The following is a 17,558-nucleotide window of genomic DNA, read 5'->3' as shown; positions in this document are numbered from 1 at the left end:
TCCATACTATAACTTACAGATTCATCCTGTTGCATTTGACAGGGCTCACCTTCCATACTCTGGCATCCAGCAGCATCTCTGCAGACACTACAAGTTTTTAATAGCTTGACCACTCTTCCTAGTTCCCCCAGAAACCCATGTATAAGCACACTTCTGTTCTGCATTTTACATCCCTCTGCTGCATTTTGTCTCCTGAATTTCTTCTTTTAGTGGTTCTTTCCCTGATGCAGTCCCTCCAGGGCCACTTCACACCTACCAGAGCCTGTCATTTTTAAGTCCACTTTCTACTTCAGTTTCCCCAGACACTGAACCATTGACGTAAAAATGCAACTGGGAAAGGTATTCTGGGGATATAAAGCTTCCTACAACCTCCCACCAAGAATCCTGCCTCAGGGATTCTTCTACCCCGTAACAGTCCTTTATTGCTTGATCACAGCTTTCCCATCGCCTTCTCCTGAAGGCAGCTAGAACCAATACAAGTCCTTTAGTTCCCAGAGTTCTGCCCACTTGCAATGCCAGCACCTCCACAGCAGCTCTCAGGCTTGCTGCATCAGGTGAGGCAGTGCCAAGCCAGCTTGTCCCCACCACCCGCTTGTGCTCTTGTCTCTGCAGCACGCCCAAAGCCTCTGGCTTGAGACAGCAGCTCCAACGCCACACACAGAGCAAGAAGCCCTGCCTAGGAAGATTTACAGCCTATACATCTACAGCAGCTGGGGAGAAAAACAGGTCTGAAGAGAGGAAAGCAACTAGTTGCAGGCCACTGAGCAGACCACGCTGCATGTTCTTTCTCTGCTGCCTGATGTGCTTAATCTGCAAAAGTTTCTGCAGGAGGAGTGGAGGCTGGAGCAACCCAGTTCAAACATCTTTGCACAAGCATGGCTTTTAGGCATCAGTGCAAAGAAATGTCTGTGAGTAGGAAGGGAGGGAACTGGACTTGAAGCATCAGCCAAGAAAAGGCTGTTTTGGTTTTGCATGAACTCTACCCACCCTTCACCTTCAAGGGCACTTCCTCTCCTTGCCACAAGTAACAAGCACAGATAATTGAAGGAAAACATCATTTCCCAGAGCACTTCTGATCCCTATTATCCATGCTCATTACAAGCTGTGAGGCTAGTTCTGGTCTCCACCAGTTCCAAACAAACAGGAAAGACTCAGCAGAGGTACAAGGGGCAGAAGAGCTGCTGTGAATGCTACAAACCAAACTGAACCACTTAATAGCTCTTGAAGAACCTGCAGCCACAGAGACACATGGGCTCGTACTCAGGCCAAGACATCAAAGGCCCAGGGTTATTTGCACAGCCCAAATTGCTTCCTAGAGCTTATGCAGGAGAGTAGATTTAACCAGGCAGTGCTGGAGCACCGGAGGCAGAGTTCAATTCTCATCTGGGTACTGACTTGCATGGGTTTTGTCCTGCCAATCTCCAGGTTGCCTCCTCACTTTGGCAACAGTACCTTGCTGGTAAGTCTGAGAAAAAGATGTCTTAGATAAGGGACGAAGTTTTTCTTCCTCTTCACTCATTTTTTTTAAGTTTTTGGGGTTTTTTTGCTGCTGCATGAGCACAAGGGAGCTTTCTGCTGCTAAGCTTTGGCTACTTCTGCTCTACTGCCATGGCTAGTTGGAACTTCCCAGGAGGTGACTGGATAGACATGTGGGCCTCAGGTCACTCACTATCCCACTCCTGGCATCTCACAGCTCCCCCTCACTTACAGGATCTTCAAGAAGGTGTTCAGGGACCATGCTTCACTAGCTCACTGCAGAGAGGCCCTATGCTCATCAGTGCTGAAAGCTGGGTAGAGCAGGAGGCATTAGCAGACACACAGAGTAGCTAAGCAGGAAGACAACACAGGAAAACAGTTTGCTTTGGCAGTGCATGCCAGGTCCCTTTTTCCAGAAGAGCCCTGAAGAAAAGATGCAGAAGAGTTGCTGCACACAACTCATGTGCCAAAACCAGGCAGCACGTTTTTACAGCATAAGCCTCAACCAGGGGAAGCAGCAGTTATGGTCAACCTGGACACAGGGTAGCTGCATACAGGACTAACACCAGCAGTGCTGTCTTCCTGTGTGGGATGGTAAGATGTACAGATCTGGTACCATCACCCACCTCCAAGCTAGCTCCTGCAGCCCCTGTACCAAATGGTGAGCACTTGGGACAGGTGGGGAAAAAGCCATGGGAAGCAGCAGTGATGCTCTGCAGCAACACACCACCTTGCTTTCAGACAGCCTTGCTGCATGCCGAGCCAGGCTCCTGCTTACTTAATATTCCTGCTTACCCTGAACCATCTCCCACTCACTCAAGCCTCAGCTTTCTCCCCTTTCTAGCACTTCTTGCTCCTCTTCTTCCCTCCCCACTCCAATCAGAGTCAGGAAACTATCTGGTACAGCATCTTCCAAGTGTGATTTTTATCATCTCCAGCCTGGTAAACTACAAGATACTGGAGAGGATCCAGGATTGCAGGAAGTGGGCCTGTCTTGGCAAAGACAAGAGACAAAGGAAGAAACTGCATGGGAACTAGACGGGCTCTTCCTTCCCCTGGTGCCCCCATCCCTCTCCTCCAAGTTCTGTGATTTATCTCTCTCTGGACCATCACTGCAGGAACCAGGTCCATTACGGAAATTAAAGTGAGCTATTGCCAGCAGCTGGCAAGATCAAACCCTCAGCACACCCACCCCCTCCAAGCAGAGATGGCAGACACCACAAGGCTTGCAGCCAAGTGCACGGGAGCAAGTGCCAAAAGAAGCTCCTACACTGCATCCTTACGGGCCACCAGCTTTGGAGTCTGCTGGCCAGGGGCACAGCTCAGAGGGCAAGCAGGATCCTATTCTGAAGCTGCACTCTGGCACAGCTTGGCTTCCAGAAATGGCCAAGGGCAAGCATGGACTCTCCATGCCATTGCCAGCAGCCCTCAGCATGAGGGAATCCAAGGTGTTAGAGAGACTTCAGGATGCTTCAGCACTAAGGGACTGAGTTGGGGGTGGGGAAAGAAGAAAGACCTTTCCCCTCTCTCCCCAGCTTCCCCTACTAGGGAACATCCCTAGTATGAAGATGCCTGATTCAAGGAAACATTTATCTCCCAGGATGAGTAACTATCACAGGAGGCTGATGGCTGCAGGTACTGCTAGAAGATGTGACCAAGAGATCTGTCCCTGAACAAAAGGCTTCAGCTTCACATACACACACTGTGAGCACCGCAGGAAAGGCAGCTTAATGTTTCATTGACCTCAAACACAACAAGGTCGTTATCATCCTCCAGAAACATCTTTTTCCCCTCATGTATTTCCAAATGATAACACAAGAGCATTCAGTCCTGAAGAGGTTTGTGCTCCAAGCTGGTGACAGTTCTGGAGAAAGCACAGAAATAAATGCCTGTGGAAGCATATTAGAAGAGCTCAAAGCTATCAAGGCAGGGACAAACTTCTCCTGAGCAATATGAGGTCAGTCAGATGTTACTAACTGAAATGAGACAGAAATGCAACCTATGCTAGGAAGAGAGGTTTTCCAGGTGCTGCTTCCCTTTCCTAGCCCCACGCAGCAGCACGGAGCTCCCCAGAGCAGCACTTCTCAACCAGAGACACTGAAGGCATCACAGAGCAGTCCAAGACTTTGACACAGTCTCCCACAGCATTCTCCTGGAGACACTGGCCGCTCATGGCTCGGACGGGTGCATCTTTGCTGGGTAACCAGCTGGCTGGGTGGCTGAGCCCAGAGAGTGGTGGGGAATGGAGTTACATCCAGCTGGTGGCCGGTCACAGGTGGTGTTCCCCAGGGCTCGGTGCTGGGGCCAGTCCTGTTCCGTATCTTTATCAGTGATCTGGACGAGGGGATCTAGCACACCCTCACCAAGTTCACAGGTGACCCCCAGCTGGGGGGAGCGTTGATCTGCGGGAGGGCAGGAGGCTCTGCAGGGGGGTCTGGGCAGGCTGGAGCGATGGGCCCAGGCCAGTTGTGTGAGGTTCAACCAGGCTCAGTGCCGGGTCCTGCCCGTGGGTCACACCAGCCCCCGCAGCGCTGCGGGCTGGGGGCAGGGGGCTGGGAACCGCCTGGGGGGAAAGGGCCTGGGGGGGCTGGTCGGCAGCCGGCTGGGCATGAGCCCCCCGTGTGCCCAGGTGGCCAAGGAGGCCAGCAGCATCCTGGCTGGTGCCGGGAACAGCGTGGCCAGCAGGGCCAGGGCAGTGCTGTCCCCCTGCACTGGGCACTGGCGAGGCCGCCCCTCGACTCCTGTGTTCAGGTTGGGCCCCTCACTGCCAGGGGGACGCAGAGGGGCTGCAGCGTGTCCAGAGACGGGCAGGGGGCTGGTGCCGGGGCTGGGGCACAAGGCTGGTGGGGAGCGGCTGGGGGAACTGGGGGGGTCAGCCTGGAGAGGAGGAGGCTCGGGGGCACCTTGTGGCTCCCTGCAGCTGCCTGACAGGAGGGTGTAGGCAGGGGGGTCGGTCTCTTCTCCCAGGTGACAAGTGACAGGGCAAGAGGAGACGGCCTCAGTCTGTGCCGGGGAGGTTTAGGTTGGGTGTTGGGAAAAAGTTCTTTACTGACAGGATGGTGGAGCGTTGGGACAGACTGCCCAGGGAGGTGGTGGAATCACTGTCCCTGGAGACGTTTAAAAAACGTGTAGATGCGGTGCTTACGGACATGGTTTAGTGGTGGTTTAGCACTCGGCAGTGCTACGTTAACAGTTGCGTTCGATGATCCTAAAGGTCTTTTCCAAAGTAAACAATTTATGATTCTAAGCACAGCTGCAAAGACAAAACCTCATCCATACAGCAGCGCTTGTGCACACAAGCGGCTATAGAAGAGCGCAAGTTTGTAAGCGGAGAAATGTTGCAGCACTTCACAGAACAGCCCATGGATTCTTGTCAAAAGGTGAGGTGGCCCTGAAAAGCCAAGGAGTGCTGTCCTGAAAGCTCAGGTTTTTGTGGCTGCAGCAAGACCAGGAAAAAAAAGCCTTATAACCAAGGGGGCCTTAAAACTTTCACCACTTCCCTGATGCAGCAGGGCCATGGGTGATATACCTGTGCAGTGGCCTTAACAGCAGGACAAGGTGTCCTTATGCATTTGAGCACCAAAACAGGAGTGTGTTCCACCTGAGGTTCTGCTGGCCTAAATTCTTGTATAGCCAAAGGTCAGATGAGAAACAACCAGCTTCGGGGGAAGAAAAAAAATTGCCTGATTTTTAATTTTTATTTTTTTTAAATTCATTTCCTGCAAACAGACTTTTTGCTGGTACTTTCCATTATTTAAGACAAAAAAAGTTGAAGTTATCATCTGGACAGTCACAGCGCTGCCGTGCTGACAATCAGCCTAATCTATCTGATTAGAAGAGGATTTGGAAACAAACAGGAGGGGAGATTGCCTTCCTTCCTTCCGCAGCATTTCAAAGAAACCCGTTTTGTGCTCTGCCATGAAGTAACCTTTTGCCAGGCTGTCCTCAGCCCAGCCTAGACACAGTAGGGCACTGAGCACTGTATCTGGTGACAGAGACCTAGTTACTTAAGTGCCTCTGAAAGTGTCCTGTTAAAGGGATCACAGTAACCTCCACTGCACTGCCCACACATCAGCAGTATCCTCCTGCAAGTCACCTGGGAGAACCCAGGGTGACACTAACCTTGGCTGGATCCCAGCCCCCTTTAATGACCTCCTGTACTCTGCTCCATGCATTGCCATGATACTCCTGGGCACAGGGAACCTACAGCATTGAGAAAAGCAAAGCACACCAGCCAGCTCCTCTGCAGTCAGTGTGATTTCTTGCCTATGCTCCTCAGCTCTCGGGGAGGCACCAGGGCCAGCCAGGTGAATTGCAGGTAGCACTGGGTGGGCTTAGCCATGCGTGTCCCCCAGGAGCTGGAAGATGCCGGAGAAACCTGGCAGCTTTGCATTTGAGTGACCTCTGGGGAACAACCGAAGGGAAAGAGAAAGCACCCTTTGGCAGGATGCTGTCTCCTAGGTAAGAGCACTTGGGCCAGCAGATCCAGGAAAGGGGCACAGTGGGGCTACCCATCAGCTGCCGACAGCCCAGACACTTCATCCTCCACCAGCAGGAATGCCTGCACGGCCCTGCACAAGCTCCTTGGGTACTCTGGACCAGCACCAAGTGACAGTTCACCCTCATCCTCCCATCCTTGCCAGCCTCCTGACCATCCTCTCCCTAAACAGTTCAGAACATTTCAAAGGGAGGGTACAAGGAACAAGAGAAAAAAATTTTTTTCCTCTCCCTCACCAGCCTGTGCAGCATTTCTTGATCAGAGGCTGCAGGTCACACACCCTCCTTCAGTTTAAGGCAAACAGAGTGCGGTGATTTTTAAGTGACCATCCATGACCCAGAGTTGCAAGATGGAGAGAGTAGATGCAGACCTGCATCGTAAGTAGATTAGATTTTATATTACACTTACATGGAAAAAGCAGAGAAATCCCCCAAACGCTTCACAGCCAGCAGTAGTAGCAACTTAAGTAGTGTGAGACTTAATGGCATGCAGGGCACATGCCTCCAGTGCCCGCAGTCTGGCTGCTCAGACCCTGCCTCACCCAGGGGACCACGAGCCAGCAGGTACTTGGTTTTTATCTACAGAAAGAGTTGCCACCGCTCAGCTTTCAGTTAGCCAGGCATGTAGGCATACTGCTACCAGGGCTGCAACTCACTGCAGCTGTGGACTAGACCCAGGTTGAGGGCTATCCTAACCTAGAAGCACCAAGAAAGCCTGCCATGATCTACACAGGGAGCAAGAGACTCCAAACAGCTTTCTGTCTGCCGCTCAGTGGTACAGGCCTAGAGCAGCTGGGGAACAAGACCAAAACGCTCCCATTCTGCCTGAGCATCACTCCCAGCAAAGCACAATAGGCACATGAAGCAGCTGGGAGCTCCCAGCATCATTCCTGCCGGTATTTCCCCTCCGGGCACAAGGCAGTGCGTCACTGCTCCAGCCAACAGCCATGCTCTGCAGCTCAAAGGCAAGCAGATGGTAGAAAGCCACGCTTGCAGGAGGAGCAGAGCTGGGAGTTTGCAAATCCAGCTACAAATGCAATACGGGCCATGCTGCTCTAACTGGCAAGTCCTCTGACATGCCCAAGTAGACTCATTGCCTCCTAGGGACCTGCACACTGCCTTCAATTTACAGCTTATGTGACAAATGAGAGTCACCATCAGGACAGCTAGTAAGAAGTGAAGGGTATGACAGGTCCCCCTGGTGTAAGTGTCATGTTATCACATGACGACAGTAATTAACACACCATCACCAATAGATTAAGACCAGATGATCAATTTAGTGATCAGAGCCTCCCTCCAGCCTCAGCACAACTTCTTGCAAAGCAGAAATCACACCGCTCCCTTTTCCTCCTGACCAAAAGGAGACTGCCAAAGGCTCAACAGAATGGGTGCTGCTAGTTTGCAGCTTTTCTTTTTTAATTTAAAGTTGTATAAAGAGATTTATGAGGTATTTTTCAGGCTATGTTGACATTTTATTTGCCCAATATGAGCGCCCTCAGTCACTTTATTCCCAAAATGTAATTGAACAAAGCTCCAAGAATAGAAAGAGGTGGGGAGTATCTCAGATGCAGCTGGGATGTGCCTCATGGCTGCAGCACAAGAGCCTGACATGTGCAGATGGGACCCCAGCAGCAACTTACACCCAACTGCAGCCGCTGCCTCCCTGCAGAAACAAGCTGATCTTTCAGCTATCACACATCGGCACTGGCAGTGTGCAACTGGACTGTGGCGCAGCATGAAACCTGTGCCTGGAGACACCTGACAAGGCATGGCCAGACAGAGAAGGGATGCAGCGTGAGGTGGGGTGCACAACATTGTACGAGACTCCTCGTGGCAGAGAGCCCTGCTGGAAGATACCTTGCAGCTGCAGGGCTGGAGGTACACAAGCATAGGCTTCGCACTGGTGGAGCAAGAGGTTCGAGCCTCCCACTCAGCCCCTGACAGCACCCAAGTCCCCACAGCAGGAGACAGAAAAAAACCCAGCGGGCAGCAGGTCCCTAACTCAGAAAGGACCAGCCCTTCACAAGAAGTGTAGCAGAGTGGTGTGACTCCAGGCTGGAGGATTGTGCTGGTGATCAAGACTTGTTTTCTTGAATCTATACAGTTGGACAAATTCATAGCAGAGGAGGAAAAGAAAATATCCTTACTTCTGGCTGAAAGCATTTGAGCCATAAGCTGTCAAAGTCTGGAGCTACACAGTGCATGCTCACCCTGTTCTTATGCCTTTCCTTGCATGTCCACTACTGTCTGCTGTCAGGGACAGGACCCCAAGACATTTGGCTGTACAGATCAAGCCATTCTCAGGGAATAAGCCAGCCTGAAGCGTATGCAGCAGGAAAGCACTGGGGCAGATATTTTGATTCGCATTTGCAAGGGCTTTTGACAGGAGCAAAGAAAGAACATTTTAAGCATTCCTTTCAGCCAGCATGCATTCCAGCCCATGAGACCCCTCCTGGGGCGAGGCACAAGAACAATCTCGCTTTCAGATCAAGGGCTCCTTTGTCACCCCGCTGCAAGCCATTTGACCTTCAGAGTCAGAAGCAAGCTCCTACCACAAGTGGTGTGATGGGCCTGGGCTGGGAACAAGCCCAGGCACTTGAGAAGGACAGCAGCCCCGCTGCCAACCCCAGCTTCTCAGCAGGAAGATCAACACATCCCAAGCTTGAGAGATCAGCTCTGGAAATGCTTGTTTCAGCTCAGCACATTTCCTCCAACAGCCAGACACAGAAGGTCACCCAGGCCAGCACTTACATTTACAAGTATATCCTTGCCAAGAAAGAACAGACCCAGACCAGGCTATGCCAGGGTGTCCAGAGAAGGTCTAAGCCTTTGAAATAGAAGCTAACCTTCATTTCATCACCAGCATCTTTGCATTTCTTCAAAGTGCATCAATTTCCGCCCCCCTAGCGCTCTCCCCACTGTGAGGACACAGCCTGCAAACACCTCTTCATTCATTTGCAGCTGTCCCTCCAGTTGCCCCACCTTGAAAATCTGGAGCTGCTCCCTGCACCTAATTGCAGGGGTATTAATTACAAAGCACAGTGCTCTTGAATGACACACCAAGGAGACTGCTGACCCACACACAGAGCAAGAGCCAGCACAGCTTCTGCCCTAAAATTCACCAAGTACCCTTGTGCACAGCCTTTTGAGCACCACTTGCTAGTGCTCTGCTCCCTGAGTGAGAAACCTCGACATAGGAAGAGTTGACACAAGTTGTTATTACGGTGAGATACCTTACATGCAGCCATGCTGCCAGAGATCACTCTCCCCATAGACTGTGCCTCCTGCTCTGCACCAAGACAGGACCACAGCACCTACAAAGTCACTGCAGTGCCCAGCCACCCTCCAGAATGCTGCGTCTTCTCCCAGCCCTCAGATGCTGGGCCCTAGCAAAGCATCTCAAAACAATCAAAACTTTAAATGTACACCTCAGATATCAGCATATTTGTACACAGGGGATGATCATTGGTGCAGAAACACCAGCACAGGCATCAATCCCCAGGAAAAGGCTCCCTGGCATTGTAATCACCCGGCTACTCCAATTTCCACACTTCTACCACTGTCTTCCACCTGAGGCAGCAAAGGATATGAGCGGGGTGGTTGGGGGGCCCAGACACCTGGATTCCCCCCTTCTCCCAAGCCCAGCCAATATTCTCCTTCAAACCTGCCCGGCAATGACTGAAACCATGACAATAACAACAGTTTTCACAAGGAGACAGGAACAAATCCGAGCATCAGCCACCAGCCAGAAGGAAGTCACAGCTACGTGGAGACTGCAGAAAGCTAATCTTGCACGGTGCCTGGGTCAGCACAAGCGAGGCACATGCTGGCCTGCATGCCAGCTTCCCCAGAAATGGGAAATCTGTGACAGATGCATTGTGTTTATGCAGCAGAACCGCCACCCTCGCTCCAGCAGAGCCCTGTCAGTATGTTTGCATACAGGCACACACTTCAGCTCCACATGCATAGCCTTCCCAGCCTACCCAGGCACCAAGGTGTTACAATACACATTTCACTTATTAAAAAAAAAATACTTGGAGACACAGCCTGTGATTAAGGAGAATTTCTTTCCCAACATGCTGGCAACGCACCTGCAATTAGCAAGCCCTTGATTCTCTAAATTCCCCAGAGATCAACAGCACCTGATACGGGCATGTCCTTAGGTCTCTCATAACCCCGAAAGCTGCTCCCCCACCCCTCTGTTTCAACACTGGTGAGATTTTTCACACCTTGCAGCTCAGAAACACTTAAACCTCGGACACCCTGATCCCAGCTCCACAGGTCACACCAAATCCGCCAGTGTAATTGGCAGCACAGGTGGGCTGCGGCTGATAGAAGCCAGGGCAAAATTACTCTCATTAAAAGCAGCAAAGCAAGACCACGCTTGGTGCGATGGAAGGAAAATTGCTTCCCATACCAGCTCTGTCAAGCCAGCCACTGTGAGGACTGCAAAGTCAAGAGCTAGAGCAGCCCTTCTGCTAATAAGATCCCCCAGAAATGCAAATGTTGGCCAAAGTTGCTGCATGAAGGCAGGACAGGAGACTGGGGAGAGCCAGATGGCTTTTTACACCAAACAACCCCAGCTGCCATAGGGTTAAATCAATGCATGAAGCTATTAAACGGGGTGGAAATGTTTTAACATGGTTGAGCGAAATTCCTCACACTTTCAAGTTGAAAAGGAACCCCATTGGGGCTTAATAGGCTAACACAACCCGTCCCATTACAGGTCATTAACACACTTGGGAGCCTTGGGAAGAGGGGCAATTGGGGCTCCCTGTTTACCTCTGCAAGAGGGACTCCCACCCCAGCTTTGAATCCCACTGATGGAGAAGAGAAACGCACTAAGGGGCCATCCCCTCCACTGCCCCCTGCATCTTCTCCACCTGGAAAGGCAAACAGCAAGAGCTTGCAGCAGGTTGAACTCCCAATTAGGCTGAAGGAGCAGAAGATTGGTCCCCAGGGCAAGGTGCCATGCAAAAAGCTCCCAGCCCAACCTCCTTCACTGGACGGCATCACTCCAGCTCATTTCCCTCTGTCCCCATAGCCTGTCTGCAGACTCAGGGCAGAGAAGCCACTGTCCATCACGCATCTGGCAGCACTAACAAGGAGATACCAACAAAGCATGCCCCTGGGAAGCAGTGGGCTGCTCCTGCAGGCTACAGCGCAGTGCTGGAATTACTGCAGCCCTCAATTTCTGCACAATGGAGTATGGTATTTCCAGCCTAGAAATAAGATTAAGACTCCTCAGGAACTTAAGAATAGGTACATACCAGTTATTTTCCACAGGCAAGAAAGCAGCAACTAAAGCTTAGGTAGAAGGAGGGTCAGAAGGAAAAGCTGAAAAAGCTTATCGGATTACTCCTTAAACTACCAGGTTAGAGCACCTTGCCCTGCTCTCCTCCAGACATCTCCAAGGAGGAGAGCTACAGCTGTCAGCACGATAGGGCAGAAGCCCTGTGACTGCAGACCTGAAGCTAAAAATAGGAGAGAACTGGCCCACAAAAGCGGCTGCTGGCTTCTCCCACACTTGCAGATCAACACAGCCCACTCTGGGGAGGGTCTGAAATAGTGATCTGCTGAATAGACTACCAATTCAGGGGCAAGACCAATCTAGACCATCAACGCCTTGCTCAGCCCAGAGTGGAGAGCAAGCTGGGAAACGCTCCAAGTGGCCTCAAGAAGGGCTGTGGATGGGAGAGACCACCCCTGAGGGAGGATGGCTGGAGCAGTCCCCAAAAAAGTGAAGAAAAATCCTACATGGAGAGTGCAGACAGTCTTGGACAAGATAATTTGGAAAATCAGGATATTACTGTGATGGAGCTGCTATTTGTTTTTTCTTCCCTCCTGTAAGAGGGTCCAAAGCTCCCATAGAAAATATGATAAGGAATAATCCCCAAGGGTCTGCTTCCCTTGAACACCTCCTCCTTTGGGCATCCAGCCCTGTCCACAATCTAAACATCCCCACCTCTCACAGCATGTGCAGCTCATCAGGGCTTTGGTCTCTCACAGATGGCATTTCACCTCCTTGCCTGGCTCAGGAGTGGGTTAAGGTCACTGTAACAGCACCATTTGCAACAGACAGGAAAGCGACTCTGGACTTGCATCAGTCCAGCCAGGACTCAGCTCCAGCCCACTCCCCTGTCCTCTGTACGCAAGCACCTACCAAACACTAAAGACTCCCCACCCACAGCCCTTTGGTGGCTGTGTGCAGTAAGTCGTAGCAGTATCACTCTGACATCTCCACATGGAGACCTGGCTGTCACTTCCAATTCAGCCCAGCACAAGGCAATTTCACTGTTCTTTCTCTAGATGCCTCTACGGCAACTGGACTCCCATTCTCACCATCCCTGCTCACCACAGTACCCCCCTGGCCCAATGACATGAACTGCAACACCACTCTGCCCCTCCAGCTGCACTCAGCTCCTCTAGGCTTCCACTTTCTTATGTGCACACCACTGCAGCTGCCTTTCTTTGGGCAAATGGGCCCTTCTCATATCTCGCCAGCCTCCAGCTGCAAATAATCCTCTTTTGCATGCTCCTCCAAGCCCCTTCCCAGGATCCCCTTTCCTCCCCCCCCAAGGAAAACACAGCTAACCACCCGTAGCAAGGCTCTCCAAGCCACCCACAGAACAGTCTAACATTCACAGACAAGCCACTTTATGCTTTGCTCCTATCATCTGACAAGGAGCCCCAGAAACACCGACAGAGGCACTGCCCCAGCACCAGGTTTGCTCTGATGCCTCAGAAGTGACCAAGCAACTGCTGTGAAGGCACTTACCACTTCCATTTTTTCTGCCCCATACGCACCAGGGCTGGTCTGTATCAAAAGCTACCTGTGCTTGTGCAAGGTAGAGAGCTAGGAGCACAGTCCAGCAGGGCTAGGCCATGCCCCCAAACAGAAGAAGCCTTCCTCTCTGGCTGGGAAAGGACAAAAGCACCTGCAAACTCCACAGTACAGACAAAACAAATACAAGCAATTGACTTTCTTGCTGCCCCCTTGGCATTGGGACAGATCCAGCTGGAAGGGGCTTCAGGGGGACACCTAGTCCATGCCCTTATCTCCCAGGAAGGGTTCGACCCAACCACCCCAACAAGCAGGGCTGGAACAACCAGCACTAGAAGTCCAGGAGAGGAGCTGGAGCCACTTGAAGGACGAGTGCTCAGCCATGCACAAGCCACAGGTTGCAAACTATTTCCTTTTGCTCTGCAAAGACCAGGGCAAGCCCAGCCTGCAGAGGCTCCTGCAAGTCTTAAGAGTGCTGGCAACCTCATGCTGTTTTCTGCCAAGAGTTAGAGCTTGAAAACAGCACAAAGGCATGGACCCCCTACCACCCCCAACTCAGGAGACACTACCTGGCCTCATATCATCATAGATGGAAACCAAGACAGGGCACTTGAAGGGACCCTCCCAAGAGAGCCAGGGGCACTGCTTTAACCCTGCTTCTGCCCTGCTTTCATAGGAAGCATCACCAAACAAGCAGCACAGACAGGTCTGCTCACCCTGCTGCCAGAATGCTGCTCAGGGAGTACAGAGCACTTCCCCACCTGATCCCTGATGCATTTGTCCAGTATGTGTTATCGCTAAGATCACAAAACTGTCTGAACCCTTACACAAACATGCCAATTAGATGCTCCAAGCCCCATGCTCAGCAGAAGGTCAAGCATGTGGTGTGCTGTCTCGCCAGTGCTCAGCTGCATGCTCCCTGCATCAATCGGTCTTCTCTGGTGGGGTGTCTTCTGAGGAGGCCTTACAACAGCATCTGCTGCTTTGCTTTTCTGGTGCACAAGGAATTGGCTTACAACTAGGGAGGGGAATAAAATTTGATATTTTCGTTGTTGTTTTAAACAGGCAGGCCAGACATATAACAGCCTCCCAACTTTGAATCATTTTGATCCAGCCAGTCCCCTCTCCTCTGAGTTCTGGCAGGAGACAGGCACAAAGCACCAATTAAAGATGAGTTATGCTTTTTCTGTCAAGCAAAAAAGAGAAAGGAGAGGGGAGATGATGTGGGCTGGGGAGGGGGAATCCAGCCCTGAAATAATTTTGCTTTCAAAGCTGTTAAGGCAGCCCCCTCTCCTGTCTCCCATGGAGGAAGAGCAAGGGAGCACCTGTGCATCTGCCACAGATGCACGGCACCAGTGATCAGAACACACCATCAGTCACTTGGCACATCAGGCCAAGCTGTGCCCTTGCTTGCCCTCAGGCATCTGTCATAGCTTGTGGCGGGGAATGAGAGCAACAGATTCCCAGTGAAGATAGGCTGAGCACAAGACGCACCAGCTCTGCTGATGAGAATCCCCACTTATGGGCCATTAGACTGGTCAAAACAAAACTCAAGAGCAGCAAGTGCTCAACACACTAACTAGCTCATGTGGCCACATCAGCAGCTCGCTTTTTCCATGGCAGAGACATGCACAGCTGGCACAAGCATGCAAACACTGGCTCTTCTGCCATATAGGTTACCAGGTTTGAAGCCTCCCTGCACAGCCAGCAGCTCTCCTGGCTCACAGCTGACCTCAGGACAGCAAGCTGAGCACTTCCCCCATACAGTCCACACCACTGCTTTGTTCAAAGCAAGGCTACCTGCCATTGCAAATTTCTGCCGAGGAACCACAGGACCCAGCATGGACACAGCAAGCTCTCTATCACTTTGTGCACTACCAGCTCTCAACCCGCTCTGAGCACCTGCAAGCTGTGTCCAGATCTCACCCCGCAAGCATCAGTCCTACAGCCAGCCAGATTAGAAGCTTGTAAAGATCCCTCCAGATTTTATTTTTGTATGCAACTGAGGAAGATAAATAGCAAGCACAGCCACTTCTAGGGTAGAAAAGGGCAGGTACATTAGCAGTGCACAAGCACCAACCCCAGCTTTAATATCTTATTTGCTTCCTTAGCAGAGCCCACTTTGCAGAGCCCATCGCTACCAATTAGGGCACCAGCTTCATTCCCACCTCCTCCTTCCCGGGCTCTCTGAAGACAGCAGCCCAGTCACCCCCAGGAGCTAATGCATGCTCTCATTTCAACAGGGTGGCACTTGTGCTTGGCTGATTGCTCTCAAGGAGGGATACCCTCTGCCACATTAGCAGGGAGCAATGCACAGGCTGGGCTCAGGATGCCCAGTGTTAAGTCCCCTTGCTTTGTCCTCGTTCTCCTGTGGCACCTCCAAAGGGGGTGGACAGCCCTGTTTGCAGGAGGTGGCAGAAACAGGGAGGTTTCCTAGAGTATGAAGTGTAAAGAGTAGCTTTTCCCATCTGGCTGTCAGGATCTGGGCTGGATCCATCCCACAATTAGCACAGATGATGAGGGAAGAGCATCTCTGTCCCGGTTAGGTCTGCTTGGCTGGCGGCACGCACTCCCAGCTTGCTAGTGAGTGCCCTGCTTATTAGCATGGGGTCACTCAGCTGCAGCAGGGCATAAGCAACACTTGGCTATTGCAACACCACTCACGTCCACTGCTGTGGAAGTGTTGAATTTCCTTTAAGAGCTTTGAAGCTCTTGATTTGAATTTAAGGGAGGAAAAAAAAAAAAAAGAAAGAATTGCAGGATCTCTGTAAACATACCAGAGGAAAAAAGAAAGTGAATCTTTGATCCTCTTGACCTTGACAATGTCCTTGTAATTACAAGACTATTTATTTTCAGTTAAACCCCAACTATTGTACAGACAGTGTCAAGTTGTTTTTTTCTGAGCAGGTGATTATCCTGCCCGACTAATCTAATGAAAATTATCAGGAGGCTGCTGACCTCCTGCTACAGACACTAAATAATGCACAAATCTTCAGGATCAGACAGGCAAATCATAACCCTGCCTTATCTTAATCACTTTCTATACAGCTCCAGGCCTGTTCCACTCATGTTTGGCTGTGTTAGCCAAATGCTATCTCAGTGGAAATGGCAGTAGAACCAGCCCAAAGAATTGCACAGCAAAAAGTTACCTCTGTAAGATTTACTTTTATAGAAGCCAAGAGCTACAGCAGCAGATATATTTAGTCTTTGAGCTGCTGTCTGGCCCCTAAGCTTGTAGCACAAGGTGATGGCCCCCGGGCACCAGGCTTTGGGAAAAGCAGCATTGTCCCACTACTGTGATGAAGTGTATGTACAAGGCAGGCAAGATCTAAAAAAGGGGTGCACAAAGGGGCTCATCGGTCCAGATGGAAAAGCCACCCCTTCCACTCCGTCCTCTTGTAAACCTCCCTGTTTCTGCCGCCTCCTGCAAACAGGGCTGCCCAGCCCCCTTTGGAGGTGCCACAGCACAATCATCTGCATGAGAACTAGGGCAAAGCAAGAGGACCCGACACTTGGGATGCTCTGTCCCCATCTCAGGGCACACTGTGCGGCCCAGGGGAATTGTAGCAATCCTGTCCCACTTACTGCAACCTCCCTCTCCTTCAGGGAAGACAAACGAGCAGCTGCTGGAAGAGATAAAAAACTACAACTAGCAATTAATGAGGCAAGACCTAAACAAGGAGCCACACAAAAAAAGTTATCACACAGTCCGCATACAGCCTCAGCTTGAGCAGCAGCACACAGTTAAGAGGAATAGATTACACAGGGGTGACTCCAAGCCTAAAGTAAATTTGCACTTGGGAAGCTACAGAGAACTGTGGAAAAACACAGCTAAAGGACAAGCCAACTAGTTTTTAAGACCACCACCTACACACCCACTCTCCTCAGCATGAAACCCCAGCTACACCACCACAGAGAAAACACCCCTTTTACCCAGCCTGGCCTCACAGCCTCACCCTTACTCACCCGCTGCCTCTTGGTCCTTCAGACCCCCCATTACAGGGGCTCCCAGCTAACCTCCAACCACTGCTGCAGCCAGAAGCATCACCTCACAGCCCTTGCAAATCGCTGCCAACACCTGCCCTGCAGCCCCTCCTTCCTTGCAGGGCTCTCCACACCCCCAAAACACCTGATTTATCCTGCCACCCTGGCTATCGTGGGACTTGAGTCACTTTTCTCCAGCTGGGGATGTGCTAAGCAACATACAGGTTGGCAGGATTTCTCATCTTTAAATGGCCAATTCTTCACTTCTTACAACTTTTTGGAACAAGATAGGCAAATAGTCTCCTCTAAAGTGAGCAGAAGCAAAGACCAAGGTGGATGTAAGGATAACAGAAGAGGGAGCAAGAGAAATCATAGAAAGACAGGCAGGAAATAGCACAAGACTCAGCTTTGGGAAAATACCAGCTAACACATGCAAGGAAAACGATCCATAGCAGAGATATTCAAAGGGAAGCAGAAATCTGGGAAAAATTAATGTCCGCAGCAGCAATTGCAGGGGGACAACAGTGAGCAGACAGCGCTTTGAAACCCAGCACTACCAAGGCAAAGGCTCTACGTAGGGCAGATCTCACCTCTGCAGAAGGGAGGAGGTGCTGCCTGCTGCTCTGTGGTCATGGCTGTGCCCAAGAGTGTCTTCAGAGAGATGATCCAGAGCCCCAGGGAGCCTGGTCACACCATCTGGGCACAGTATGGCTAAAAGGGTTAATTGGCCACGACTCAGCAAAAGGAGAGGTCCTGTGTTTTTCTTCCCTCTTGTCAATTTTAGAAAGCTGTGTGTTGCTGAGACATCCGAGCTACT

The 17,558-nt window shown here is 51.2% G+C and overlaps 1 protein-coding gene across 3 annotated transcripts in view; it reads right to left on the bottom strand.

Moving 5' to 3' along the window:
- CNTFR (ciliary neurotrophic factor receptor) overlaps window positions 1-17,558 on the bottom strand; it is a gene marked incomplete at both ends in the record, with an annotated part of 209,952 nt that overhangs the window by 181,092 nt on the left and 11,302 nt on the right. The gene's annotated exons all lie outside the window — the stretch shown is intronic.

This window comes from Falco punctatus, assembly GCF_963210335.1.
Source record: "Falco punctatus genome assembly, chromosome: Z".
NCBI classification, from domain to species: Eukaryota; Metazoa; Chordata; class Aves; order Falconiformes; family Falconidae; genus Falco; species Falco punctatus.
The sequence above is the reverse complement of the archived record's forward strand: the minus strand, read 5'-3'. Positions and strand labels throughout refer to the sequence as shown.